The sequence below is a fragment of the Fukomys damarensis genome, unplaced genomic scaffold, assembly GCF_012274545.1.
Source record: "Fukomys damarensis isolate Sample0158 unplaced genomic scaffold, DMR_v1.0_HiC HiC_scaffold_21, whole genome shotgun sequence".
Taxonomy (NCBI): Eukaryota; Metazoa; Chordata; class Mammalia; order Rodentia; family Bathyergidae; genus Fukomys; species Fukomys damarensis.
In genome coordinates this window covers 13,265,110-13,275,334 of record NW_022900933.1, presented here as the reverse complement: position 1 = coordinate 13,275,334, position 10,225 = coordinate 13,265,110, and the positions used below count along the sequence as shown (strand labels likewise).

The window sequence follows — 10,225 nt, the reverse complement described above, 5'->3', positions numbered from 1 at the left end:
CGAAGTACATTGGGATTTTGTTGCAGCTGAACTATCCCAGGCAATCTACAGAAAAAAGATATAGATAAGAAAAGCTTGGTCCAACCCTACTGGTCAATTTTCTAAGTGGTATCATGTTATGACTGGGTATTTCATTGGGGTGTAAAAAGTAGAGCTAACACTTAGCTCATCGTTTCATACCCCAAGGCCTAAACAGCAAGGCAGTTGGGAACTTGGGAGTTTACCTAGATGTAGCCAAATTATTGCTACCTCTAGGCTTCAATTTCTCTATGTGGAGATCCCCCAGTGGAAGGTGGGATCTTAGAAATTTAATAGGGGTGGCCTTAGAGCAAGATAAGACTAAGCCTTAAGGGCAAGGAATGTTTCTTTTAACTGTCCTGTTCTCTTTCTCCTGCTGCTCTCTCTACACAACAGAAAGACAATCGATTCTGAGCTGACCTTATGTGGTGGAAAGCAATTAATGTGTCAGACCAAAACCTTGATATCTCACGCCTTTGAGAGTTTGTGGGAGTATTTCAATTTGTAGTGCAGTTGATTGGCTTATGTTATGCTGTTGGCTATGCTATGGAGCTTAACATATTTGTACTTCCTGCCCTAAAAAAAAAAAAAACAAAAACAAAAATGAAACAAAACAAAACAACCTCTAACACAAACTATTAGTAGCCAATGTAAACCTTACTGAGTATTTCATAGGGAAGAAAGATGAGACAAAAATCTATACTGTACCACACAACAGTCCACTCAAGACACGCCATTCTCAATTATTCTTCCCCACATAGTCCGTTATGCGTAGCACCCCTCATGGGCGTCCCACTCTCTTCTCACTTGGCCATTTTCCTGTGTAGAGGTTTTGATGGACCTTGTCTCCTGTCTTCATATCTTGTCTTGCTCATAACCAATACCTTCATGACCCACTCCCTCAAACTCTTCTCAAAAGCCAATAATATGCAGAGAACTTCAGCTTTAGTGCTTATTCATTAATTTTATTGACTAGTACAAGAGAAATACTCTGCTTATAGATGATAGGTATCGTATTCTATAGGCATTGTCTCACCATTCCCTTCAGAGGAAAGCCAAAGGCCATAAAGTAGCCAAGAAGACCTTTGATAGGTCTCTCCTCCTTTCTTTACTTTTCACTTCTCTCCTGTTACTCTCCCCCAGGTTCACTTGTCTTCAATCCCACTTGCCTCCTTTGTTCCTCTAGTCACATTCCCTCCCCTCGGACTTTGCGCAAACCGTACTTTCTTGCTGAAGCCCCATATGTGCACATGGCTAACTCCCTCACTTTCTGTTCAGATATCATCTCAGTAAGGCCTACCTTTTGATAGGTCTCTCCTCCTTTCTTTACTTTTCACTTCTCTCCTGTTACTCTCCCCCAGGTTCACTTGTCTTCAATCCCACTTGCCTCCTTTGTTCCTCTAGTCACATTCCCTCCCCTCGGACTTTGCGCAAACCGTACTTTCTTGCTGAAGCCCCATATGTGCACATGGCTAACTCCCTCACTTTCTGTTCAGATATCATCTCAGTAAGGCCTACCTTGAGCATAACCGATGTCCCCTGCCACTACACTCTTAAATACCAGTACTTTTTTTTTTTTTTTTGCCCATATACATCACTTTCTAACATATAATTTACCTATTTATCCTTAGTGTTTATATCTGTGAGAATTCAATGTCTACATGGGCAGGGCTCTTCTGTTTTTAATATTGTTGCATTTCAAATGGGAGACTGTTGCTTGGTTCACAGCATTACTTGGTAATAATTATGGCACTAATTACAGGAATCCTTGTCATCTCCTCTGCCAAAAAATTAGCTCACGGTAGAAACCCGGGTGAGATATTGGAGGGTTTTGAGCAGAAGCATGACAGGACTTACCTCATGTAAGTATCTCTCCTAAGGCCTTGTTCAGATGATCTTATGTGTCACTTCTACCTAAGAAACCAGTAGATGTAATACAGAGATGTGGCACAGGGCAGCAACAGAAATAAAGTTCCAAGCCAGTTACAGAGAGGTTTGTTTCGAGCAAATCCTATTCTAAAACTCCAGAATGTGCTCTAAAACTTTTCACAAGGATTACCTGTATTTGTGCTCTGGAAAGTTCCCCTGCTCCAAGTACATCACTCAAAACATATTAACAGTCCATATTTGGTTTAGTACAGACTCCTCTGGTGAGCAAAAAAAGAACCAGAATCTTTAAAACCTGTTAACTTTCTTGAGATCACTATAACGGCTTTATCTCCTAAAGACTGAAGAAACTTCTTTTAAACAAGCCAAAAACACATCAAAACTGCTTCACAGCTTGATCAGGGCACCGGCATAGAAGAATTTTATCAAAGTTATTTTTGTCATCATCCAATGAATGTTTATCGATTAATGGCCAAAGGTTAGGAACTTTTGTAGACACCAGGGATTCAAACAGGATTCTCTCCTGTTTTCATGTTGCTTATATTCCTTTCAAGGCACTGATTTACACATTAAAGGTAATAATGGAGTATGACAAGTGCTTTGTGATATATAACACAGAAGTTAAAGGGTTGGAGAAAAGAGTAATCGACTTTGCCCAAAGAGTAGAAGAGGCTTCGTGAATCTTACTTCCCTGGAGCCACACTTTGAAATCGTAGGAAATACAAGGAACGCTCAAGGGATGCTCTCAAGTTTGGAGTACGAAGTGACTACATGACAGAGCAGGAAAACAGATCAAAGCCAGATTACAAAGGGTCTTAGATTAACTGCCTAAGGAAATAAGGGTGAATACTGAAGGCAAGGCAGGATCACCATTCATTCATCAATCCCATCATCATTTATACCTCTCAGGTATAGGTAGGTAGGTAATTTTTAGCAGTGTCAAAGATAGATTAGAGACTCACAGCGAAGACTCTCTCTCTTTTTCTCTCTCTTCTCTCTTTGCTTCTCTCTCTCCTCTCTTTCTTTGCCCTCCCCCCATCTCTCTGTATTTGTCTTTCTAGTGACTAGTATAATATAAAATCCAGAAGTTTCTCCTCTGGTGCCCCATAGGAAAGCTACTCATGTAGGTAGAAAGATAGGGGTTTAGATCACCAATATTTCAGTGGTAGCAGAGAGGCAGGGACAGATGGAAAAAATTCAGGGTTAAAACACAAGTGATGTTACTCTATGTTCCCTGCACTCTGACTGTGTCACTTCAGATAGAACTTGCTAAGTGAGACTTACTCTGACAAATGGCACATGTAGTGGTTGTCCCCTAACCTAAGTACTTCCTTTGTGTGCTTGCTAGTTGCCAGCATCTTTAAGGGAGGAGTTATATCTTTTCATCTTCTAATGATGCAAAAAGTAAGGCTGTTTAGTGGTTAAATTAGGGGACAGTAAACATTTATAAATTACTTTGGAAGGTCACAGGCTGTCTCTCATTATAAGCATTTGCATTAACTATTTAATGACAGCACGGACAGTATGCCAATTACTGTTCAGCCTAAACTTGTAGCATTAAAACTACTTTTCAAATTTCCCATCCCACAAGTAGGCGCAAAGGCTAGGATATTAGCTTCAAAACTGTGTTTTGTATTGTGTCATACTGTGTTTTGACCAAGGTCTGTGTAGCCCAGGCTGAACTTGAACTCAGAATCTTCCTGGCTCTGCCTTCAGAATGCAGAATTACAGGCACGCGCCACCAGTTGACTTTATCAATATGGGTCAGGGTGTGTTCTCAGAAGATAACAGTCAAGACCTAGAACATGGGCGGCTCTGGTTCACACATCATTTTGATGAGGAGGTACTGGTTGCTATGTAGAAGGGATTCAAATCTTTAAAACCCATTCTCAAACCGGCGTTCCGGAACCAAAGTGCTGCGCCGCAGCTTCTGGGTGGACCCAAGAGAGTGTTGCAAGGAGTCGATTGCTTTTGCCTGGGAGAGGCAGCTCAGCAGAGGACCGGGCTCAAGTTAGCTGAACAAAGGTCTACGACTTTCTGGTCAGGCAGGGAGGTTGCCTGCTGAGATTCAGGAGACTGTGCTGGTCTGTTGGGTAGGTGTCCAGCCAGCTGGAGATTATTCATGTTTGCAGCTAGGATAACGTGCGCCTAGCGCTAGAGACCCGGAGCTTCCTCTCCCAGGTGGAGTTGGGAGTTCAAAGATGAGAGCGAGAATTGAAAAGGAAGTGTGGGACAGGAGAGGAGGTAACGATAAAAGAGTCTTTTTGTTGTGTTTGTTTGTTTTGCAGTACTAGGGGTCGAACCAGGGACACTGTACCACTAGATTATGTAGATTTAACCCTCACCCCCGCCCCTCCCTTGAGACAGTTTCTCGCTGAATTGTCCAGATTGGGCTTGAGCTTCCCAGCCAACTGCTTCGGTCTCCCAGAGTTCAGAGCCTGTTTTTTATCTCAAGGCTGGCTGATTACAAAGCCTGCGTTTGAATTGCAGTACGATGCTTCTCTAATCACTGGACTAAATGTGATTCCTTATCTATACTATATCTGAATCTCACATGCATCAGTCTCCTATTTGTGTGATGGACTTAATTCATATTTCACACAGTTGTAAGAATATATAAAGTGTTTAGTCTAGTGTCTGCCTAACAGTCGGGGATCCCAAAGTGGTAATCGTGTTTACTGTTCGTTTCTACAGCTGTGCTGTTCACGTGATCTTAGATTTTGTTCGTTGTCTGTGTCCCTTCCTATATATAACAACATATAGAAGAGGGATTCAAAGTAATAGGTATATGCTAAATTCTTCTTTCCCTCTCTTATAAACCCTTTAAAAATAATGAATTTCCTCATTCAGCGTCTTTCCTACCCATTCTTTTTTTTTTTTTTTTTTTTTTTTGGTACCAGGGATCGAACTCGGGTCCTTGCGCTTGTGAAGCAGGTGCCTGAACCACTGAGCTAAACCCCCGGCCCTTTCCTACCCATTCTTTCAGTTTCTCTTTGCTGATTCACTTCCCTGCTTTAAAAGCAAACAAAAACAACGAAACCTGTCCAACATAAAACCATTGAGCTTCTATTGTTTGCTAGCTTGCATTTTTTTTTTCTCATTTTCATTGGTGATTTTCTTTGGTCTGTCCATTAATCCGCATTTTTCAGTGCTCTAGCTTAGATACTTCACATTCCACGTCTAAAGTCAAACTTGATCTGCCCTACTCCTCATTCATCTCTCAGCCACCCCTGCCAGAGTTCACCAAGGTCTTACGTAATGTGTCTTAGAAATGTCTTGCTATCACCTGTTTATTTTCCCCATTGACTTAGTTATGTCTTGTATTTCTACTCAGATCCCCACATTTCCAACTCAGCAAGTAGGAATATTCTGATGGCCATGAGCTAGAATTATTGTGAGACTCTTTTGTGCATATATTTAGTTCTTAAACTGTAACATCTATTGTGGCACCTACTTACGGCCTTTCTCTGTGACTTAGACTCCTTGTAGCATAGTGGAGGTTGCCAGAGGGGGCATTCTGGGCAGAGGTATCTGGAGACTGAATTCCACGTAAACCAAGTAAAAGCCTCTTTTAATCATTTTAAACTTTTACCTAGACACCCAAATAACCTTATTTTTGCTGTGTTCTATTAGTTACAAGCAAACCACAAAAAGACCAGTTAAGTCCAATTCAAGGGGGGAGAGAATTAAAACTCCATCTTTTGATGGCAGAATAGCAAGTTCACTTATCATAAGTGAATACGGGGTGGAAGATAACTTTGAAAGTACTATCTGCCATTTGTGTACGTATGTAGGTATGTATATACTGTGTGTAGATGTGTGTTGTATTTACACATTGAAGTGGTTTAAAAAATATTTGTAAATTAGTTTTAACTTTATGTCTTGCCTTTTGGTTTTCCCATATAAATGCCTCTTCCTTCTCTTCTTCCCATTATTTTTGTAGTAGCTTACATTGCTGCCTTTCACAAAGACAAAGCAGCAACTGCAAAAGGCTTCTACTACTTCAAATACTTAAAATAGAAAGTCTACTCAGCTCTTTACTCTAGCAGGTGGATCTTTGTGAAGAGGAAAGTAGTTTGACTTCTCAGCTTTAATTTCTATTCAAAAGGTAAGACATGGGGTGTCTTCTTTTTCTCTGTATTTTGAATTACACATTTAGTCTCAATTTGCTGAGATTTTCCTGGAGTCTAGTAACAGATTGCCAGTCTTTTTTATAGTACTTTGTTTCCTGAATTCCAACTAGTAACTTTTCTGCCATGCTCATGTTGCATTTCACTACTGAAAGAACATTAATTACTCTTGCCGGTGTGGTGATGCCCACCTGTACTCCCAGCACTTGGGAAGCTGAGGCAGGAGGATTGCCACAAATTTGAGGCCAGCACGGACTGCATAGTAAGCTCAAGACTAGCCTGGACTGCACAGTGAGACCCTGTTCTCAAGAAAACAAAATTGTTGCTCTTACATGGTAAAATTAAGCATGTAACAAGAGTTTTGGAGTACTGTAGCTGTGATGGTCTCTTAGCATGAGACTTAGGGCCAGAGAGAATAGGTGCCTCATATTCTAGTTAACCTCGTTTTACTAAAATGTAGTTAGATTAAAAAATTTTTTTCAGCTAAAGAGTTAAATTCCTGATTCTTTCCACTTCCAGAATCATCCTACTTTCTGCTGGCAGTTATGATTCTAGACATACACATGTACCTCAGTATCCCCTCAACCCACAGTGCTTCCCAAATTATATCCCATTTTGACTATTTTTTTTTTCCATTAAGTATTGCCTATCTTCTATTTAGGTTTTTTTTTATTGTTGCAATAAAAAAAATCTCAAATTTAGTGGCTTAAAACCATACAAATTCATTATTTTATGATTCTGGAAGTCAGAGGTCTAGCCTGGATGTCACGGGGCTAAAGTCAAGGCATTGGCATTGATGTGCTCCATTCTGGACATTCTATAGGAAAATCCATTTCTTTGCTTTTTCCAGCTTTAGAGGCTGCCCTCACTAGTGACTCGTGACTCTTTTCTCTCCAAAGACACTAGCAGCAAGTTAACTATATCTCATATTACATCACTCTGACCTCCACTTTCACTTCCATTTTCTGCTTTGACCACTGTGATTATATTGAGCCCACCTGGATAATCCAGACTAATCATCCTATTTTAAGGTTAGCTATTAGCAACCTTAATTTCATCTTCATGCTATTTCCTTTTTGCCATGTAAAATAACATGTTTACTTTCCAAGGATTAAAATTGGATGTCTGCCTAAGACAGGAGATTTTTTAGAATTTTGGAAAAGAGAAATATTTGAATAATGTTACAGTACCACCTGCAAGATGTCGCTTAATCCTTACATTCTTTTCAAAGCAATATGAAGCAGTAGATCTTATATTAGTAGTCCCTACTTACCATATTGGCAAAAATTAAAACATTTGATAATATATAATAAAAAATGTGCAAAAATATGCATACTCATTCACTGTTAGCATTAATCTGACATGCATTTGATAAATATATCAAATTTTAAAGTGACTGTCAATTGTTTCCTAACATTTCCATCTTTTTGAAATAAATGTCAGGTATTTTTTACAATATTGTTTATAATTTTGAAGAGGTGATGATGTATAAAAATAGCTCTGTATATATAAATTATATCTATATGTCAAAATAATAGCCTTTTCTTTTGGTACTGGGGATTGAACTTGAGACCTTGTGCCTGTGAGGCAGTTGGTGGAACCACTGAGCTAAATCTCCAGCCCAATAGCCATTTCTTTCATATGTATAGGTAGAGTCTTCTAGTTCTGCCAAAAATGAAGTATCTCCATTTCTATGTAGTATTCTCTTTTACAAATAAAAAAAGCCTGGACATAACAACAGACAAATGTCAGAAGATTCTGGAAGGTGGGAAAAAGATGGGAGACTGCCTAGGGTCTTCATAAAAGCGAATTAAGAACTGAGATGTAGAGCTCTCTTCCATAACCTCTTGTTGTTGAGAGATGGTCACAATCCAAGAGGGAGGGGGAGGGGAGGGGGAGGGAGAACCATTGACTCAGTTGTGATCACACAACATTTGGTGTCACATAGTACTATTGCAAGACATCACTTCTTTATCAAATTAAAATTTATTAGAAATATTTGTTCACTTGTGGAACACTTGTGGAATGTTACTTGCAATCCAAGGTTTTACTGTATTTCATTTTTCTTGATGCTATTTTGAAAGGTACTGTTTCCCCAATTTCCCTCTCAGTTATTTGACTACAAAAATGCTATTGACTTTTGAGCGTTGACCTTATATGTTGCTATACTACTGAATTAGTTATTACTTCTGGGAGTCTTTTGGTGGATGGAGTTTTTGAATTTTCCAAATCCAAATCTCTTTTATTTCTTTCTCTTTTCAGATGAACAAATACAGTTGGCCATAAATACATGAAAAAAATGTTCAGCATTGCCGGCCATTCAAGAAATGCAAATTAGAACAACATTAAGGTTTCATCTCACCCCGGAAAGACTGGCTATCATCAACAAATCAACCAATAATGAATGCTGGTAAGGCTGTAGGGAGAAAGGAGCACTTCATTGTTGGTGGAAGTGTAAACTGATACAACCACTAAAGAAATCATTGTGGAGATTCCTGAAAAGTCCAAAAATAGAATTTTTTTTCTATTTGACCCAACTATTCCCCTTTTACATATTTTCTCAAAAGAGTTAAAAACATCATCATCATACCACAGCAATATATGTATACCTATGTGTATAGCAACACAATTCATAATAGCGAAGTCTTGGAAACAGCCTCTATGTCTATCAACAGGTAAATAGATAAAGAAAATGTGGTATTTCTAGAATACTACTGTGCTGTAAAGAAAGATAAATGAGGCATTTGTAGGAAATGGATGCGCCTTGAGACCATAGTGTTAAGTGAACTAAATCAGACACACAAGCTCAAACATCACATGGTTTTCCTTAAATGAAAAAGTTAATATATAAAGTATGAAGTAGAAGACAGCAGGAATAAAGAGAGAGAGAAAAGTAATTGTATTCTAAGTACATATGTTTCTGCTGTTGTTTTCTAGTTTCACTGCAATAAGATGTGAGCGTTCACTCTGCAGGATTCCCATTTCTTTGGCTATGGTAAGGTCAGTATTATTGCTATAAGTATGATTTATTTGGGTGAATATTTCTTGTGATTTTTGCATACAGTGTGGTACTCCACCTAAGGCATCTTGTTGCTGATTTTGACTGTTCCATTACAGATCTTTGTACATCTTTTATCAATTATCGAAGGAGGTGTTTTGAAATTTTCAGTGATATTTGTGAATCTATGGTTTTCCCTTTTGTTTCATGTTTTTGTGTTATGTGCTTGCCTGCTTTGTTTAGTTAAATATGTGTTAAGAATTATTGGTTCTTGTTTATATCACTACATGATCACTATAATCCTTGTTTTGAGGTACAAGTGAATAATGTCAAATAAATATAGTTTCAGTATGTTTTATTTAGTCAGCGCTAGACTAGTGAATTTACTTGCATAACTTTATTTGATCTGTGTTTATGCTTACCTTAATTTTGTTATGTTTTCTCAAATATTTGTATACTTTTCAATTGATAAATAAAAGGCAATTTATTAAAAAAAAAGTAGAAGGAGAACCACGCCTGCTCCCAACCCAGGAGCCATCGCTCAAGCGCCGGGAAGGTAGGCTGGCCCTGATCCACCACGGGAAGCAGAACCACGCCTGCTCCCGACCCAGCAGCCATTGCTCAAGCATTGGGAAGGTAGCCGCGCAGGCGCCCCTGAACCCTGATACCCCCTCCCCCACCACACTCTCAGACGTCCTGACTGTGCAAATCTTTGGACCCACTCTGCAAAGACAGAGGTGGTCATCAAGGGTATTTTTCTGAGTTCCCAACTTTGAACATCTTTAAAGAAAGGGCGTGGGAAACCTGTAATAGAACGTTGTGGAGTTCAGCCATTCAGAAGGATGGGGAACTCAATCTGGGCCTTGCAGCCTGAGGTCAGTCAGCGTCATGGGGTTCAACAATCAGCTAACTGAGATCAGGGGTCTTGCATCCTCGCTCTGTCTGAGCCATTAAATGGTAAATACACTATATTGAAAAGTTTGTTCACTGCAGACATGTTCTGGACTGCTTCTTGATTTCAATTTAATTCAAATGATTTAAGGGCGATAGACTAGTGACTACCACAGGTGGTCAGTGTCCAAGTTGTGCTTGATCTTAATGTGTTGTTGATTGTATCAGTTGGGGTAAAGCATTGCCATTGATTTGATGAGCTGTTTTCTCTGATGTTATGAAGATGAGAATGTCTGTGGGT

General features: G+C 39.3%; 1 long non-coding RNA gene across 1 annotated transcript in view; it reads left to right on the top strand.

The window, feature by feature from the left end:
* Positions 1-3,879: 3,879 nt before the first annotated feature.
* Positions 3,880-10,225, top strand: part of LOC104877078 — a 16,852-nt gene continuing 10,506 nt past the window's right edge. The window contains exons 1-4 of the long non-coding RNA XR_784507.1: positions 3,880-4,149; positions 5,849-6,013; positions 8,298-8,445; positions 8,973-9,035. This is a non-coding gene — a long non-coding RNA (uncharacterized LOC104877078). The remainder of the gene's footprint in view (positions 4,150-5,848; positions 6,014-8,297; positions 8,446-8,972; positions 9,036-10,225) is intronic.